The sequence below is a fragment of the Aethalodelphis obliquidens genome, unplaced genomic scaffold, assembly GCF_003676395.1.
Source record: "Aethalodelphis obliquidens isolate GAN/ISIS:26980383/991018 unplaced genomic scaffold, ASM367639v1 scaffold20, whole genome shotgun sequence".
In the NCBI taxonomy this organism is placed as follows: domain Eukaryota; kingdom Metazoa; phylum Chordata; class Mammalia; order Artiodactyla; family Delphinidae; genus Aethalodelphis; species Aethalodelphis obliquidens.
The window spans coordinates 26,318,078-26,333,565 of NW_020837964.1; the positions used below are offsets into that span (position 1 = coordinate 26,318,078).

The window sequence follows — 15,488 nt, forward strand, 5'->3', positions numbered from 1 at the left end:
TAAAATCTAAAATGAAAATCTACCAAATTTCAAGAGATTTATTTCAACCATTCATACAAGGACTCTTCTCCTCTTGAGACCGTTAAACAGGGCTCCTTCAACACTGACTCATAAATCTGGGATGAAAAAAAAAACTTATTTCAATAGATAATGCTTCATGCTAATGTTTCTTTTCAATCACCAAGTGAAGGTCCATCACAATCGTAAGGACTCCCACAAATCATTTCACTAGGTGTTGGGGTCTACTTAAAAGCTGCCAGCCAGTGAAACCTCCTGGAATCAATTTCACTCATCTTTGAGCACTTCAAGATTGTCCTTTTAGCACTCAGGCTTGTAAGCCAAACCACAATGATTACCAAAGATTCTATGACTGAAGCGTCTCTCTGTTCAACTACTGATCTTCCTCGACTTACAAGGATTACCTCCTGATAAACGTAAGTTGAAAATATAATAAACAGAAAATACATTTAATATACCTAACTTACCAAACATCATCACTTAGCCTAGCCTACCTTTAACATGCTCAGAACACTTAGCCTACAGTTGGACAAAATCATCTAACACAAAGCCTATTTTCCAATGAAGTGCTGAATATCTCCTGTAAGGTACTGAATACTGTACTGAAAGTGAAGAACAGAATGGTTATAAGTGTATCAGTTGTTTACCCTGGTGATCACATGCCTGACTGGGAGCTGTGGCTCGCTGCCACAGCCCAGCAGCACAAGTGAGCATTATACTGTGTATTGCTAGCCCAGGAAAAGAGTAAAATTCAAAATTATAAGTACGATTTCTACTGAACGCATATCACTTTTGCATCATCGTTAAGTCTAAAACTCATCAGTTAAACCATTATAAGTTGAGGACAGTCTTATTTAATTGCATGTGCCACAAGAGAAACTGCACAAGAGAGTGGGCATGCAACCCCTCCTCAACACTATAGAGAAGAAACAGACATTTTGAAATTCTATATTCTTGTTTTAAAAGTTGATATTCTCTTTCTGGGGAGAGTGGGGAGGAAAAACAAGTAACTAGCTATATTGAAATCCTTTGGGAAAAGGAACCAGGAACCAGAATAGGGACTTCTACTTTTTACTTTACATCTTACAATATTTTTTTGAATTTTCTACTCTTGACACGTATAACTCTTTTAAGTCAGCAGAGGGTATCTTGGTGTTAGATTTAAGATCCTTCTGTATTCATTTCTATAATCCTCTGTGTTCAATCTTTTAATAAAGGTAATTTTTAATAATGTTCATCCTCCATTGTTACTGGGTCCATTCAGAACCAGGAGGAATAGAGATCTTTTAATCCAAGACTTTCATTTTACAGATGGAAAAAGTGATGCTCAGACTAGAGAAGCTGTCTGCCCAAGTCTCCACACAGTAACTGGTATGGCCAATTCAGGGACTAAGTCCTCTTCTTTTTTTCTTTTAACATCTTTATTGCAGTATAATTGCTTTACAATGTTGTGTTAGTTTCTGCTGTATAACAAAGTGAATCGGCTATATGTATACATATATCCCCATATCCCCTCCCTCTTGCGTCTCCCTCCCACCCTCCCTATCCCACCCCAGACTAAGGCCTCTTAACTTTCAATGCTTTTTACCAAATTTCCATTCTATACTTACATATTAAGATTCCACAGTAAGCTTTTTAAAACTCTAAGTACAGCAATATTCTGGATGCCACACCTTGAAAGAAAAGGTACCAAAGTGGAAAACTATCAGATGAGAAGTAATTGAGGAGATTTAAGGAGACTAATGAATCATGTGGAAGTTTTATTGTAATGCCTGAATTTCTTTAAAACAACATCATGGGGACAAGGTGGGGAACATGTTCTGTGTGGCTCTAGAAAGAAGAACTAGGTCCCATGGGAGATAGTTCAAGAGGGCAAATGCTTGTGGTCCAACTATCCACAATGGAGTGTCGTGTGTGTGTGTGTGTGTGCAGTGCGTTGGGCAATAATGTGCCAGCTATGCTGGAGAAAGAGACAGATGTGAGAAGAAAGATAACCTAGATACACTTCGAGGTCTTTTCCCCTGGGGCCCAGGGGAGACTTGTATACACTATGGTCACGCCTTAAGTGCAGGCCACCTTATTAGATCATTCTCTCCCTTGCCTCGTTTCATGTGGAAGACACTGACTCATCCCCGACCATTCTCCGCATGAAATAAATGAATTACACTCGGCTTCACAGGATTAAAGCTTTAAATCAGCAGTGACGATTACTGGACAGAGTGGCCACTGGGCTCCACAAACAGCCAGGGAGCAGAACCCCCAAACAGAGCTAGACCAAGTTCGGAAGGTTAGGTAGCCTATTTGGTACGTCCCAATCTTTCCATTTCATTACCCTATCCGTCTCACTGGGTTTTTAGTGGTTTTACTTTTGTCTGTTTTCTTGTTTGTTTTGCCTTCATTTCAAAGCATCCTGTCTGTTCAAATAGCAGCAAAGCAGTTAAACGACCTTAAACAGCCAAAGGGTACTGGATCTTTGAAGTAACAGTAAACAAATACAGCTTCTCAACTTCCTTAGGGTAAGACCACCCTTGTATCTTCTTTAAGGGGTGAAGTGAGAGGTGAGAATAAACAGAATAAGAAGTGGGCTGAACACTGAGTATGCTCAAAAAAGACTATTTTTATGCATTTCTTCATTAATTTATTTACCCATGTAATGGGTAACGTGTGTAAAAAAAAATCATGTGTGAAGAACATATGAGCTTTGACCAGACAGACAAGGTCTTTGAACCTTGGGAAAGTGACTGACCTCTGAGTCTCAAGTTCATCAAGTGTAAAATGGGAACAATAATAAATTTCTCCTGATCTTCAGATTCATACATTGAGCTAGTTGAACGCATCCTTACTTAAATGATACCTAAGTCCCTCAAACTCAGCATGTTTCAACCTCTGTGAACCTATACAACCTTCCAGAGTTCTCTGTTCCTCGTTGCATCACCACACGCAGAGCCATAAATCTAGTCATACTAAATACATCACTTCTTCCTCACCCACCCACATGGATCCATTCACCAAAGTCCTCCCATTTAAAAAGGAGTATTACGGGCTTCCCTGGCGGCGCAGTGGTTGAGAGTCCGCCTGCCGACGCAGGGGACGCAGGTTCGTGCCCCGGTCCGGGAGGATCCCACATGCCGCAGAGCGGCTGGGCCCGTGAGCCATGGCCACTGAGCCCGTGCGTCCGGAGCCTGTGCTCCGCGGCGGGAGAGGCCACAACAGTGAGAGGACCGTGTATCGCAAAAAATAAAATAAAAAAATAATAATAATAAAAAGGAGTATTAGGACTTCCCTGGTGGCGCAGTGGTTAAGAATCCGCCTGCCAATGCAGGGGACACAGGTTCAAGCCCTGGTCTGGGAAGATCCCACATGCCACAGAGCAACTAAGCCCGTACACCACAACTACTGAGCCTGCGCTCTAGAGCCCATGAGCCACACTACTGAGCCCGCCTGCCACAACTACTGAAGCCCGCGCTCCTAGAGCCCGTGCTCCGCAACAAGAGAAGCCACCTTAATGAGAGGCCTGCGCACCGCAACAAAGAGTAGCCCCTGCTCGTTGCAACTAAAAAGAAAGCCCACGGGCAGCAACGAAGACCCAATGTAGCCAAAAATAAATAAATAATTTTTTTTTAAATGCTAAAAAAAAAAAAAGTGATAAAATTCTTAGAAAATTATAGTATGAGGTAACATTTGATAGAGTCCAAAGACAAGATACAAATAAAAGGTTAAGGGAATTAGCAAAGGGATATGATCCTTTGTTAAATTCAGTACATCAAGACCTATGAGGTTGGACCCTTGCTGGCTTAGGGCTCCAAGGGGGTTCTCCCAGAGAGAAGGGCGGCTGCATGAACAGTGCTCTGTGTTTTGCCTTCTACTTGTATTCTTTCCTTTCATTCCACAGTAGCATCCAGGAGTATCCGGATCACTTTTTTTTTTTTTTGGCCGCACTGTGTGGCATGCAGGAACTTAGCTCCCCAACCAGGGATCAAACCTGTGCCACCTGCATTGGGAGCGTGGAGTCTTAACCACTGGGCCGCCAGGGAAGTCCCTCCTGCTCACTTCTTAGAATTCCACAGTGGCCACTAAGCATGCCCTCTTTGTCTTGAATAGAGCCTGTATGTTCAAAAACAACATCAATAACCACCAAAAGGTGAAAATAAAAGTAAAGGAAAACATAATAGCAGAAATTAATGGACAAACATTTGTGAACATCCAAACAACAATAAAAGCATAAATACACACCCAGAGTGTACTTAAAGCAGTAATCACAGTGCCTGAGGAGTAAGAAGCCTTGGCAACCAGTAGTTATAACTTCCTCAGAACAAGCCAATAGGTAGGTGCATTCTACAGACAAGAAAGCTGAGGCTCAGAATGATTAAGAGAATGGCTCAAAGTCACAAGATTTGCTGTGGAACAGATTCCTAACAGAATTCCTAAAATTCAAACCAGTGTCCGTTAGACTGGAGAGTCTATGTCCTTTTCATTACAGTGGGTTGCCCTCTTAGCCTGCTGTACCCCCTACACATGCAACAGATTCATGCCTTTTCTGATCAATACTATCTATTACCTTAAGCTATACCTGGTAAGTACTGATTCACGTGTAGCTTCAAAATGTTCACCTCCCATTGGCAGAGGCCAGCTTAGCGTCAAGGGAAAAGATGATCCAAAAATCCATATATTCCATGTTTTTGGTCTGTTTTGTGTCTGACCCAGTTTCCTGATGCCCAAGACTGAACTATTATTGTGAGCATCCTAACCTGGCTACCCCAGGACAGTAGGGAAGAAATATAACATTGGCAACTGTGTATACATGTTGCCCACATTTGCTGAAATAACCAAAAGAGGGTATGGAAATAATGGGAGATTACATTCAACGGCCTATCCTAACATTTCTATTCCCTACCACATAAGAGAGAAAACAGTGTTCGCATCACAGAAGACAAAAAGCATAAACTTTGATATCTGACCCGGGATTTAAAGTTGTGGAACTTGAGAAAGCAGTTTTCTTACTTGTAAAAGGGGTTGTTAGGAGGATTCAAAATAATAAGTTTAACTTGCCCAGCCCACTGTAAGATAAGTTGAAAATTGTTGCTATTGTAAATATTAGTAGTAGAAGTAGTAGTGTTGTTTTAGCATATGAACACAGATAATAATACATGGACCTGGGAAGTCCTTAATGAATTGTGTGGGCTCTTGGAAACCAGCTCCTACATTAGTCCTTTCCCTTCAGCGTGGGACCGTGTACAGACAACTTAGACAAATAGTCAGGGGCTTGGCAAAGCACATGTGAAGAGACACAGTGCAATCTCTCCCCTCCTTGAGGGGCTACCAGGTTTTTGATGAATGATGAGGGTGAGTGTCAGTCATGAGGCAGAGCAGTAGGGAGCATTCCCCATTAAATATTTAAATCCCAGCTGCCATTCCCAAGGCCCCAGAATTCACATACTCAGATCTGAAGCAAATGAAAAACAAGAAAGCAAGTAATAAGTTAACAACCCACTTCAGAAATGACTGCATTCGTTCTCTTGAGCAGCTACTTAAGTTCTGATGGTTCCCACTCATTTGCCAGTGTGTAATTCTTTTTCTTTTTTTTTCTTTTCCTTCCAGTTTTATTGAGATATAATTGACATACAGCACTGTATAAGTTTAAGGTGTACGGCATAATGATCTGGCTTACATACATCATGAAATGATAATCACAATACGTTTAGTGATCATCCATCATCTCATATAGACACAAAATTAAAGAAGCACAAAATAAATATTTTTTCCTTGTGATGAGAACTCTTAGGACTTACTCTCTTGACAACTTTCCTATGTAACTTTCAGCAGTGTTAATTGCTTATCATGTTGTACATCACATCCCTAGTACCTATTTATAACTGGAGGTTTGTAACTTTTGACCACCTTCCTCCAACTCCTCCTCCCCACAACCCCCGCCTCTGGTAACCAAAAATCTGATCTGTTTTTGATGAGTTTATTTGTTTGTTAGTTTTTTCGTTTGTTTGTTTTTGAAGTATATTTGACCTACAACACTATGTTAGTTCCTGGTACACAAACAACATAGTGATTCTATATTTCTTTTTCTTTTTCTTTTTTTTTAAACATCTTTATTGGAGTATAATTGCTTTACAATGGTGTGTTAGTTTCTGCTGTATAACAAAGTGAATCAGCTATACCTATACACATATCCCCATATCTCTTCCCTCTTGCATCTCCCTCCCTCTCACCCTCCTTATCCCACCCCTCTAGGTGGTCACAAATCACAGAGCTGATCTCCCTGTGCTACGCGGCTGCTTCCCACTAGCTATCTATTTTACATTTGGTAGTGTATATATGTCCATGCCGCTCTCTCACTTCGTCCTAGCTTACCCTTCCCCCTCCCCGTGTCCTCAAGTCCATTCTCTATGTCTGCGTCTTTATTCCTGTCCTGCCCCTAGGTTCTTCAGAACCATTTTCTTTTAGATTCCACATATATGTGTTAGCATACAGTATTTGTTTTTCTCTTTCTGACTTACTTCACTCTGTCTGTATGAGTCTCTAGGTCTATCCACCTCACTACAAATAACTCAATTTCGTTTCTTTTTATGGATGTGTAATATTCCATTGTATATGTGTGTCACAGCTTCTTTATCCATTCATCTGTCAATGGACACTTAGGGTGCTTCCATGTCCTGGCTATTGTAAACAGTGCTGCAATGAACATTGTGGTACATGACTCTTTTTTTTTTTTTTTTTGGCAGTACACAGGCCTCTCACTGTTGTGGCCTCTCCCGTTGCAGAGCACAGGCTCCGGACTTGCAGGCTCAGCGGCCATGGCTCACGGGCCCAGCCGCTCCGTGGCATGTGGGATCTTCCCAGACCGGGGCATGAACCCGTGTCCCCTGCATCGGCAGGCGGACTCTCAACCACTGCGCCACCAGGGAAGCCCCATGACTCTTTTTGAATTATGGTTTTCTCAGGGTATATGCCCAGTAGTGGGATTGCTGGGTCGTATGGTAGTTCTATTTTTAGTTTTTTAAGGAACCTCCATATTGTTCTCCATAGGGGCTGTATCAATTTACATTCCCACCAACAGTGCAAGAGGGTTCTCTTTTCTCCACACCCTCTCCAGCATTTATTGTTTGTAGATTTTTTGATGATGGCCATTCTGACCGGTGTGAAGTGATACCTCATTGTAGTTTTGATTTGCATTTCTCTAATGATTAGTGATGTGGAGCATCCTTTCATGTGTTTGTTGCCAGTGTATAATTCTAATCAGAATGGAAGTCCTTAGTCATAGCAAACTACAGAATCTTCTATCCTGAACCTATTAGGACTCTTATAAGTAAATACCTTGCAAAGGGAACTGAGTCATCAGCTCATAGCTCTGTCTATCCCAGGCTTATTCCTGATGCTGACAGGCCACAAAGCAGTACCTACCTCTTCCTGGTGTGTTTAGTTTATCTGACTGTGACTTGGCCTTCCACCTCCCCATGCCCTGTGAATAAAGGTCATAAATATCCTCCCATCTGCCTAGACTTAGGTCAGCACACAGATTCTAACTCAATGTTGTGCTGGTCATTTAACTTTCTCTACCTTATTTTCTTACATGTAAAGCAGTTGGTCAAGGCATAGTGCCCCATCAAGCCCTTAATGCCCTGATACAGAGCAATACCTCTTACGAAGTTAATGCGAGGATGTCGGGGGAGGCATACAGATAGAAGATGTATACAGCTGATGGAGCAGGCCATAAAAGTAACTGGGCTCCACTTAGGTTTGACTGAGAGTAACAAAGAGAAAAGGAGAAAATCATGTTAATAGTCTACTATAGCTTGCCAAATTAATTTAAAGGAAACGTGTCACATTTCCTCATTACAAACAATGACTCTCCCTTTGGATCAACTCCCGCAAGCCCACCTTGGCCCCTCCTCAGGTCAATAGCATTGACGAAGTCCATTCAGTAGCCCAAAATTTAAACAACTCTATATTTCCCAAGCCTGCCCCATCCTATTATTTTAGTTACTGTGGCTGAATATTCGGCACTCATCTTTGACTCCTTCAACTACCAAGTCCTTCAATATTTCTACTCTTCTATACCCCTAATCCATCCCGGTGGTCAGTAAAGAGCTCCAGACCTATATCCCCTCTCAACTAGCCAACAGAGAAAGGCTTCCTTTGTTCATCCTGTCTTAAGTATCTGCATTGAAGCATACCATATCTACCTCTGTGACTTTAACCTTTCTAAAATAAAGTTCTTATTCCCGAACACTAAATGTCTCCCCAAGAAATAAAGGCCCAAATATCTCAGCCTGGCGTTCAATTATTTTCATAATCTGACCCCAAATGTCCTGCATCCATCACCCCTTTCTGTCTCCCTCCTTGAATTCTAGAGTCCACTCAAGCTAAGCTGACTGCTGGCCCCAGAGTACACTCCTGGTTTCTCTCCTCAACACGTGTTCATGATCTTTCCCACCTGCAAGAAGGCCTTAATCCACCAATCTGTTCATATCTAAATCATCCTTCAGCATCAAGGATGCTGGGAAGTCTTCCTGAAGACTTCCCTGAACTCCCAGACAGAAGGGATCTTTCTCTTCTCTGAACCTCACTGCCCTCTCTCGAGCATTTATTACAATGTGATGACTCCACAGACTGAGCTCTTCACCATTTCACTCAGCCTCCTCCTAGTGCAGCAAATCAATCTCGGCAGAGTTTGAATCCTGGCCATTTATCAGACCTGGGGTTATTTATTTAACCTCTACCAGCCTCCATGCACTTGCTTACAGAATGGTGGTAAGAATGATTCCTACTTCACTGGGTTAGTATGAGGATGTTGTGAGATCATACATGTCCAGTACTTACTTAGCTGGCTGTCTGACATAGAAGAGCTCACTAACTGTTAGCTATGGTTCTTATTTATTTGTATCTGTGGAAGATAACTCTCCAAAAAGGGTTCCCTCTCTACAAGTGTGTGCTACTTCACCCACTACTAATACCATTACCCCTCCTCTTGAGCCAGGGCTGGCATTATGACTTTCCTTGATCGGTAAAATGCAACAGAAGTGATAACCCTTCTGGTCTCCTTTAAAAAGCCAGGCAGCTTCTGCCTTCCCCCTGGTACAGCCACTCACCCTGCAGTAAAGAAACTTGGACTAGACTACCGGATGATGAGACACCACGAGCAAAGAGAAAGGCCATGTGGAAGAGCACTGAAATACCAGGCACAAGAGTGAAGCCATATTGGATCTTCCAGCCAAGCCCAACAGGCAATTGAATGCATAGGCATGAGAGACTCCCCAAGCAAGACAAGCAGAATAACTGCCCAGTGGAGCCTTAGAAACCTCACAGCCAGCTGTGGATTTACGGGAAATCATAAATGATTATAGAGTTAACTAAAACAACTTCTATCTACTTTCCCTTCTACTAGACCATGAGCTCCTTAAGGGTAAGGACCATATCAGGTTTCTATCTGTATTGCCAGCTCCTAAACAGACAGAAATTTGAAGTAATTCATAGATTAATACACCAGTGAACTAAGTATGTTAGTGGCTAAGGCAGAATGTTTGAACAGAAAGCTATTGAATGAATTATGTCCTAGCTCTTTATGAGGATACTGGACATACAGAATCAAAGCCCAGGGCACAAAAACATTAATACAATCTGACAACAGAAGCAGGAGGACCCCATTTTTGAAAGCTTTATGCTCAACATCTTGGTTAAATAGGTCTCTTCCAAAACAACCTGGCTGCCTGTCAACTTGAAGACAGTGGCAACCTGGGTAGCCTGGGGAAAGGAAGTGGGAAACTTGGATTTATTGCACCAAGTTGAAATTGCAGAGGGAAACAGATGGGAGATAAAATGTTCCATGATGTTGTCCATTTTTCTACCCATTCATGTAGTGATTGCTGCTCACCATCTGTGTTGGCCCCAGAAAGTTGTGTCTTTAAGCACTGAAAGAGCCTCCTTCTGTCACTACTGCAGAATTATATCAAATGTACCACCTCTTAAGATTATACCTTGTCTAGTAGAGTCTAGCTCTGTCCCTTTAAGCCTGATGGCCCATCCCCAGATCAAAAGACCTGAAAAGAAGTTATCTCTTCCAGCTTTTTCTCTTTCTCAAGTTTTGTCCTGAACCATAACCCTCTTGTTTTTGCATCTCTTTTCTGTTAAGAATCTTGCCTGTGTCCTCAGACACAGAGGTTACTGTGCACCAGAGGTTCTGACCCCAAGCTTACTGCGCACCAGAGGTTCTGATCCCAAGCTCTCTTCACCAACCATAATGGTTTATTTTCCCATGAACTCTCCAACTTCAGGTTGTGTGGATGAAGTGAAACCCTCAAACATACCACCTGGCCCCAGCATCCAGTGTAAACCCTTGTAATCTCTGTAATTCCTGGGCATTACACATGAGCTCTCAAATGAAGCCCACATCCCATCTGCTGGTCAACATTTTACATAGATCCTTTGGAAATGGGTTAGGAAGGGAAACAAAAGGATCAAGGATATGACCTTGCTAGTTTGAGTAGATGCGAATGAAACCCAGTGCCAGATGTGCTCAGCAGCTTTCACTCTTTACTTTTCATCAAGTGAAAAGTCATGCCCTCCTCAATAATTTTTGTTAATTCCCAGGGTCTTTATATTCTCGCTGCACTCCTTGCTGCAATTTCCTGAATCCACTGAATTCTTGTTCCTGGTTTTAATCCTGCCACATGTGCATTTAGTGAGCCTCAAATATCTTTCTTTACATCATCAAATGCTTCTTGAGTCTTTCATATGTGAATGCAACAAAACCCAGTTACTGTGGCCTAGGACATAATGATCTACTGGGGGGACCAAAAAATTAATAGACAATTAAACACTGTGGTGAATGCTCCTACAGGAAAAGTCGAATGTGTTCTTTAAAGCACCTCATTATGGGTGTAAGCTGGGAGAGCAGAACAAGCTTCCCAGGGAAATAAAAAGCAGGAGATACTAAAGCAGTTGCTACTCAAAGTGTGGTCCATTAAAACAGACAAATCCCCAATCATAGTTAGAGATTTCAGCATCTCTCTCTCCATAATTGACAGGACAAATGGATAGGAAATCAGCAAGGAGGTAGCAGATTTGAACAACTACCAACCAACTTGACCTGAGTGACATTTATAAAACACTCAACCTAACAATGTAAGAATACACATTCTGCTCAAATGCATACAGAACAATTACGAAGAAAAACCCTATTCTGGGTCATACATCAAAGCTCAATTATTTCAAAAGGACTCAACTCATACAAAGCATTTTCTCTAACCACAAAGAAATTAAATTAGAAATCAGTAACAGATAGGTCTCTGAAAAAAATCCCCAAAATTTTGGAAACTAAATACACATCTAAATAACCCATAGGTTGGGCTTCTCTGGTGGCGCCATGGTTAAGAATCCGCCTGCCAATGCAGGGGACACAGGTTCAAGCCCTCCTCCGGGAAGATCCCACATGCCACAGAGCAACTAAGCCCAGGTGCCACAGCTACTGAGCCTGTGCTCTAGAGCCCACGAGCCACAACTACTGAGCCCGCATGCCACAACTACTGAAGCCCGCACATCTAGAGCCCGTGCTCTGCAACAAGAGAAGCCACCACAATGAGAAGCCCACACACCACCACGAAGAGTAGCCCCCACCCGCCATAACTAGAAAAAGCCCATGTGCAGCAATGAAAACCAAAAACAAACGTTTTGAACAGGATGAAAACTAAAATATCAGAATTTATGGAATGCCACCAAAGCAGTATTAACAGAGAAATTTATGACTAAATGTCTATATTAGAAAAAAAAAGAGAAAAAAGGTCTCAAATCAATAACTTCAGCTTCCACCTTAAAAACTAGAATAAGAAGATAAAATTAAACCCAAATTAAGCAGAAGAAAGGATATAATAAAAATCAAAGGGGAAACAAATGAAACAGAAAACAAAAAGGCAATAGAAAAAAACAACGAAGCCAAAGCTGTTTTGCTGAGATCATTAAAATTAATAAAACTCTAGCCATAATGATTAAGAGAAGAAGAGAAAAGACACAAATTATCAACATCAGGAATGAAAGAGTTCCAGCATTTTTTTTTTTAATTTACTTTTGGCTGCATTGGGTCTTCGTTGCTCTGCGCGGGATTTCTCTAGTTGCGGTGAGCCGGGTCTACTCATTGCAGTGGCTTCTCTTGTTGGAGCACGGGCTCTAGGCACGCAGGCGTTTGTAGCTGTGGCTCACGGGCTTCCGTAGTTGTGGCTCGCGGGCTCTAGAGCACAGGCTCAGTAGTTGTGGCGCACGGGCTTAGTTGCTCCACAGCATGTGGGATCTTCCCAGACCAGGGCTTGAACCCATGTCCCCTGCATTGGCAGGCGGATTCTTAACCACTACGCAACCAGGGAAGTCCCAAGAGTTACAGCATTTAAATTTCTACAGACATTAAAGGATAAAAAGCAAATATAATGAACAACTTCATAACAATAAATACAGAAACTTAGAGGAAATGGAAAAATTCCTTAGAAGACACAAATGACCAAAGCTCATTAAAGAAAAATTAGGTAACCTGAAAATACCTATCAAGGAAATGAATTGAAATTATAATTTAAAATACCCCATTAAGAAAACTCCAAAAAAAAAAAAAGAAAGAAAACTCAAGGGCCAGATGGCTTCACAGTAATGTTTAAAGAAGAAGTAATGCCAATTCAATACAAACTCCTCCAAAAATTAAGGAGAAGGGAATACTTCCCAACCTCTTCTGAGGCCAGCAGTACCCTGACACTAAAATCAGAAAAAGACACTACAAGAAAAAAAATAGACCAATATTTCTCTTGAACATTGATGGAAAAATTCTAAAGAAAGTTTTAGCAAATCAAAACCAACAATATACTAAATGGATAATATATCAGGACCAAGTGGGATTTTTCCAAGAAATGCAGGGTTAGTTTAACATTCAAAATTCAATCAAGGTAATTTACTATGTTAACTAACTAAAGACAAAAAAACATGATAATCTTAATAGATACAGTAAAAGCATTTCCCAAAATCCAACATCCATTCCTGATAAAAACCCTCAGGAAACAAGAAATAGACGAGAACTTCTCCAATCTGAGAAAAGTCATCCAAAAACACCCACAGTTAACATCATACTTAATGGTGAAAGACGTGAATATTCTCCCTCTGGGACTTCCCTGGTGGGGCAGTGGTTACGAATCCGCCTGCCAGGGCTTCCCTGGTGGTGCAGTGGTTGAGAGTCCACCTGCCGATGCAGGGGACACGGGTTCGTGCCCCGGTCCGGGAAGATCCCACATGCCGCGGAGCGGCTGGGCCCGTGAGCCATGGCCGCTGAGCCTGCGCGTCTGGAGCCTGTGCTCCGCAACGGGAGAGGCCACAATAGTGAGAGGCCCACATACCGCAAAAAAGAAAAAAAAGAAAAAAGAATACACCTGCCAATGCAGGGGACACAGGTTTGAGCCCTCGTCCAGGAAGATCCCACATGCCGCGGAGCAACTAAGCCCGTGTGCCACAACTACTGAGCCTGCACTCTAGAGCCCTCAAGCCACAACTACTGAGCCCACGTGCCACAACTACTGAAGCCAGTGCACCTAGAGCCCGTGCCCTGCAACAAGAGAAGCCACCGCAATGAGAAGCCCACACACTGCAACAAAGAGTAGCCCCAGCTCGCCGCAACTAGAGAAAGCCCGAGCACAGCAACGAAGACCCAATGCAGCCAAAAATTAATTAATTAATTTTAAAAAATATATATTTTCCCCCTAAGATCAAGAACAAGTCAAAAATTTCCACTTTCATTACTTCTATTGAACATTGTACTGGAAGTTCTAGACAGTACATTCAAGCAAGAAAAGAAATAAACAGTATCCAGATTGTAAAGGAAGAAGGAAAATGTGAACCTTTATTCACAGATGACATGATAACCTATGTGGAAAAAGAGATGAACTCAACCAAAAAATTACAGAACGAATAGATGAGTATAGGAAAGTTGTAAAGATTCAAGATCAATATTAAAAAATCAATTATATTTGTATATGCTATCTACAATTGGAAATTAAATTTTTTAAACTATTATTTAAAACAGTATTTAAAAATACTAAATACTTAGGGGTAAATCAAAAAAAAAGATGGGAAAGACCCATACAGTGAAAACAATGAAATACTGCTGAGGGAAATTAAGGAAGAATTAAATAAATGGACAGCTATACCTTGGTCACGGGTCAGAAGACTCAATGTTGTTAAGATGTCAATTCTCCTCCAAACTGATCTGTAGATACAAAGCAAACTCAATCAAAATCCTAGCAGGTATTTTTGTAGAAATTGAGAAGGTAACTCTAGAATTCATATGAAAATGTAAAGAACCTAGAATAACCAACATAACTTAGAAAAAGAAGAACAAAGTTGAAGGACTAACATACCTGATTTTAAGGCTTTTTTTAAAACTAGAGTAATCAAATCAGCATGGCATTGCCATAAAAACAGGCAAATATAAATAGCAAGTCCAGAAAAAAAAAACTACACATATATGAACAGCTGATTTTTTTACAAAGGCACATATACAACGCAGGTAGTATAGCCTTATCAACAAACAGTGCTGTAACAACTAGATATCTATATCCTCTGGCAACTCTGGACCTCTGTTCCCAGCAACTGGCTGGGCACCATGCCGTTCACCCATGCACTTTGCCTGGTTCCCCACCGCTCCCCACCGCTCAGCTCATCTCCCCTGTGTAACTCATTCACGTTGCTCACTCAGCCTCTACAGACAGCTGAGCAGGGGACCCCCAGGGGACTCTCTCCAGACCTGTGGCCCCCTGGACCTGCCCTAGCTGCTGCCGTCCTCCCTGCAGTGGCCAGCCCTTGTGATGGGAAAGGCCCTCTGGACTCTGCCTGGGTGCAGACCTGCTGGGTGGCCCATTGACACACAGGGCCAGAAGGCCAGGGCATGGGCAGTGGGTTGTCACATTGGTTCCTCCCCGACCGGCCGGTCCCACTTACAGAGCCTTACCAGAAACTGGACACAAGCCAAGCTTTGGTTAAAGGAGGGGTCCTTACCACAAATACCCACAGGGTTTAAGCTTAGAAGGTGAACCAGTGGAGAGTTGGGGAGGAGACAACACAGGATGGAAGGGATTGAGGCAAACTAGACAGAAAGGCCCATCCTGGTGGCAGCTGATTCCTGCCCACCCTGACATGAACCAGTATTGTCACAGCCTTGCTTTTTAAGACAGGAATCCAGATTTTTAGATGTAAATGTCTGAGTTTTAAGTGTCATCAATGAATCTAAATTAAAATACAAGAAAAGCCACAAGAGGCCAACACCCTGGTTCTGAAGCCACATTCAGCCTCAGATGCCAGCAGATCCCAGGTTAAACCCTTCAAGGCGTGGCATCAGCTCTGGTCCTGGGTGCCTGTGGGGGCAGCTGTGAGCTGGAGGAGCAGCGGGCAGGGCTTTCTCCCAGGTTGTCTGCAGCAGCCCGACCACAGCTCGGCTTCCC

General features: G+C 42.3%; 1 long non-coding RNA gene across 1 annotated transcript in view; it reads right to left on the reverse strand.

Annotated features, from left to right (window-relative positions):
* Nucleotides 1–15,488, reverse strand: part of LOC113627251 (uncharacterized) — a 122,639-nt gene that overhangs the window by 84,614 nt on the left and 22,537 nt on the right. The window contains exon 3 of the long non-coding RNA XR_003435486.1: nt 14,199–14,257. This is a non-coding gene — a long non-coding RNA (uncharacterized LOC113627251). The remainder of the gene's footprint in view (nt 1–14,198; nt 14,258–15,488) is intronic.